The sequence below is a fragment of the Anastrepha obliqua genome, unplaced genomic scaffold (genome assembly GCF_027943255.1).
Source record: "Anastrepha obliqua isolate idAnaObli1 unplaced genomic scaffold, idAnaObli1_1.0 ptg000012l, whole genome shotgun sequence".
In the NCBI taxonomy this organism is placed as follows: domain Eukaryota; kingdom Metazoa; phylum Arthropoda; class Insecta; order Diptera; family Tephritidae; genus Anastrepha; species Anastrepha obliqua.
Window position 1 is genome coordinate 3,109,104 of NW_026562179.1, and position 4,957 is coordinate 3,114,060.

Consider the following 4,957-nt stretch of genomic DNA (forward strand, 5'->3'; position numbering starts at 1 on the left):
ATTCAGACAAGCCTGCTTCAATTAACGCATTGGAAGAAAACATTAAAGCAATTATTTGTGAGATACCGGCCGAAACATTGGAAAGAGTACGCGAAAATTGGACTAAGCGGATGGACCATTTGAAGCGCAGTCGCGGTCAACATTTGCATGAAATAATCTTCAAACATTAAATTATATGGACTGTACTATGATTATAATTGTAATTGTGGCATCGCCAGATGTCGTACTTATAGCAACTGTAATACCCATGCACACACTTCTTTATAGTCTAGTGAAGAGTTTTACTTTAAAATTAATTACTATCGCTGGTCTTAGAACGCATGTCTTACCAAAGGTTCTCTTACACTGCTAGACGACTTTTAGTGTTCGAGAGACCTGCTGCCCGACGTGCGTATTCTAGGACATATTGCAATCTTGGATTAGCTCTAAGTATTTGACTTCAGAAGACAATTGCAGTGTTATTCCTTTCAAGGTGGGAAGTCACAAGCCTTCCACGTTGCGTTTTCTAGTGAAAAGTACCTAGGTACTTTTTATAGGGTTCACCGAAAGATCATGCAATTCGCGCCAATGAGCAATCTGGTTTAGGGCTACCTGCATTTTATTGCATATGGCTACTAGTGACGGTCTTGAGATCAGTACGCACACATCATCCGTATTTGCTTTGAAGTGTCAAATTTCCTGCAGATTGTTAAAAAGAGAGTTCACAACAAAGCACTAAAGTAGGGGAGAGGGTGGTCCCCCACCCTAACTCCTTCACAGTTTCTCTATCTGTGATAAGCAGTATCTTGGATACCATAGAGTGAATCCATCTGACAATGATTTCCTGTACTACATGCTAACTGATAGAAAAGCACATAGAATCAAAGGTAGCATTTGCAATAGTTCCTTCAATGTTCACAAACATACCAAGTGTGTACTCTCTTGCTTCCACCCCTTTTTCTATAAAGGTGACGCGCTCAAGTAGAGCCGATTCACAAGATTTCTCACTTTGGTAAGCGTGTTGTCTGACATTGAGAAAGTTGCGACTTAGAACCCTCGTTCTAATATGCTTCTCGGCCATACGTTCCAGCCATTGGGGAACCCGCCACGATTGTTAAACATATGCGTGTACAAGACATGCCGTAAATATTATTTTCAAAACCTTAATTAGTTGTTCTCCGCCCTGCTTGAGGATGATTGGGTAAATCCCATCGGGTCCTGGGGACTTAAACGTTTCGAGTGACGAGAAGGCGAACCTTATCGTATCCTCGTTAACTATCCTAGATGCAATGAACCAATAACGTTTGCTGGTAGTTATACTGGCCTGATAATATTGATCGAGGGAGCTTTGGCCAACAACATTTCTGCGGCCAGGGAAATGTGTTGAAAAGTGAACATTGTTAACTTCTGACTTTGAGTCAATATAAGTCGTCAGTCAACTTAACCGTCCGGTCCCTTTGGACCTTGCACCACCTCGCTGAACTCTTCCGATCTTCGAGTTCATTGCAGAAGATCCTATAAGAGTCCAATTTAGATGATCTAATATTCTTCTTATATTCCTTCCTCAGTTTACAGTAGTCTGCTTTGAACTGTGTTTTAAGAGCTTTGTTGAAATTTTTCCTGGGCGTTTTTCCGAGTCTTGGAAGTTCAGCATTCCACCAGGGGAGTGCCTTAACTTCTTTTCTCCTACGTTCCGGGCACAATTAAAATTTGCCCCACTGAGTTTATGGCAGAGCTTGTGAACGTCGAGGGTTAACTCTTTAATGAGATCATCAGATTGTGTCCAATCCGCAATCCGAGAGGAAATCTTTGTTGAAGACTTACCAACTAGTCATATGATCTGATATGTTGTAGTTTGATTATGTCATATCAATCCCTCCTGCTTGTTATGAACTGTTACCGACTGGTTCCAACGTTCTGTCTATTCTGTCTGTTCTACTTTCGTGCTACCCCAGAGTGTGTTCTGTGAATTTGCAGCACATCTCACAATAAGACCTAATCCCATGGATCCAGTGTGTCTTACGACTTCCATAGCCTCCCTCATAAGAGGAGGGAGAATATAGTCGCAGGCAAAATAGGGCAAGAAAACCCTCTAATAGATAGTTTATCTTAGCTGCAACTAAGTCTTGAGAACGGAATTGTCTTAAAAAATACAGTAATAGTAATTGTCTTAAAAATAGTAATACGCGTACACGGACGAACCTCTCCCTCTTTATAATGGATAGACCCCCTTTATGTTTCCCAAGCCCTGTATTTGGCCTTTAGGCACCCACGGTTCTTGAATTACTATTATTTTAGGATTTGTGTGCAGGTTCGCATAGCTGCGGTATGAAAGACCCGTAGCCGCTATGCTGTGCTGCAAGTTAATCTGTGTAAATGAAATGTTTAGTGTCATATGGACAGTCATAATTTAGTGTTACAACTTGCTCATGTCTGAAACAAAAACAGTAACGAGTGCCCTTCCAGGATTCAGATATAGATGCATTCCATACCTAAATCGTATGACCTTCACCGATTCTAGGTCCACACGAAGAATCAGGTGGGAAGCGTTTACATATTTGGGATCCGTCCCCGCCTTGGTATATTGGCATGATCTTCAGTCTGGTATTGCAGCCACAGTTTTAGTTAGCCATTCGAGCGGTTGCGAGTTTGAGCATTGTACCTTCAAGATACCATGCTCCATTCTCATTCGCTCGAATATAGGAACATTTTTCGACTTCTCTCCTACTCCTCCTGCAGTCATTGCAATCTGCTGTCCAAGGTTGGGATTAAGGTTTGTTGTCTTTCCTCCTTTTCTTCTTTCTTTTAACAACCGCTGCGCTCGCCGTTGCCTCATCTGTTAAGTTGCCCAGATCCGATCAGTCATCACCAGATCTGTTCCTCTTGACAGCTTAGGATACAGGTGTGGACGATAACAAAAGAGTCGCAGCTCCAATTTGCAGCTGCAGTCGCAGTCGGCATAGCTTCGTTTGCCGTAGTCGTAGCTCCTACTTCTCTCGCCGTTTTAGCGTTCCTCTGCCTTTGTCTCTTTCTCTGCCTCTTGGACAGATTTTCTACTGTATCTGGCACCTGTTCAGTGTCTTTTGGTACACTGGTACTTTCTGAGCGTGAACTCGGTTTAACCATAGTCCGCGAACCTAGTGCCAGGATAAGAATCAATTTGGTTTTCTCGGATGTGGTGACATGACGGGCAGGCGTATCATAACCACATCTGATTCCAATGAATTGTCTCCCTTTATATAGCCGTTAGAGCGTACCATTGCTTTCTGATTTACACCTGAATTAACCATATTACTTCCGTCCGTAGAAGAAAGTGTCAGAGCGCTGAGACGTAAGTGAGCTGTTCCAGCCTCCCCAGGATCAGCTACAAGATTGGTTGGGGTCACCTGCACTTCCATAGCTTTCACTGGCTCCACTGAGTCAAGCTCATTTTCACCCAGCAACAGGCTGTCTATTGAGCTTCGCATAGAGCCTGCCGAGGATGCACCGTCTAATAGGAGCCCATCCTCAACCAGTAGCTTTCTTACTCCAGGGCCTTGATTTGATTGGGGAATTACCACAAGTGTGGGTACCCCGTGCAAAAAAGTCCTGGTTGGTACACATTCCGTACCTAAATGGGCCTATTTATACTCTTCAAGGAAGCCACTGCTGAAGAGGAAACAGTTTAGATCCGTCTAGATCCGTAGTGTTTTGTTTTAACTCAATAATCTCTCTCTTTGTCGTTTGACAGCGAGGGATATTACTGAGTTAATTAACAGGGTCACCTCGCGCAGAATGTGGTTCTTCATCACGCACTAACGGTCTTGGCTTAGTAGAGGCTATGGTTGAAAGGAACCTATTGTAATGCGTTTATCTAAGCCCTGCATTTGATCTAACAAGCTGTTATAGTCAATCCTAAGGGCAACTCATGCCATGAGAATAAATAACTCAACACCGCCGTGGCGTACTAGTCTTCGTTGACAATAAAACTAACGTAGTGCTGGTTTTCCTTGATTTCGCTAAGTCGAACTATCCTACATAAATAATTAATAAGAGACAGGGTTACTTTTTGTAGGGTGCGATTCCTCATCGCGCATTGTAGTCTTGATACGAGAGTAGCTACATAGATACTTGCTGACCCGCTGCACTGTGGTACGCATCGTAAATGATGCATATGCGAATGATCCTGCTAATTTCTCAACTTCCAGACTAGACAAAATAGAGCATGCAATTAAAATTAAATTCATTTATAGAATTTAACAAGTAAGAAAGGACTTAAATAAAGCGTTTTCAATTTAAAGGCATCGAATTTTATATTGAAATAAAACAATGAAAACTCAAATTGTTTTATTATTTTTGTGAAGAACACACCAATTTTGAATAACTCGCTGGAGGACTTCGGCCGATATGTCGTGAATAATTTTAGTAATGTTGGTTTCCAATGTCTCAATCGAAGCTAGTTTATCCACAAAGTATTTTGACTTTACATAACCCACAAAGACAAATCTAAAGGTGTGATATCACACGATTTTGGTGGTCAATCCACTGGTCCTTGCTCATCTAAACGACGACGCAGTAAATTGCTTGTTTCATAGGCTGTTGTGATGTTGTGGAGATCACAGGCTGCAATTTCCGATATCAAATAGCGATAGCGTTCGCCATTCACTGTTACACTGGCGGCAGCACCTTTGAAGACTATGAATAAATATGGACCGATAACACTAGTTTACACCAAAAATGGTCCTCGACCAAAAAGCGTTTTTTAGACTAATTTGAGGTCGCTGAAACCAAAAATGAATTTTATTTTTTTTTTTTTCAAAGAACGGTTTCCGAGATATTCCCCAAAAACCTGTTTTTTGGGCAATAGTGCAGTTATTACCTGTAATATCGAATACAGTGCGCGCCATTTCTTTGAAGGGCATACATTTGGCAAGGCACATATATAACCTATATGGCAATATATAATTCGTGTCAATGAAAGTCGTAGTTTTCACAAAAC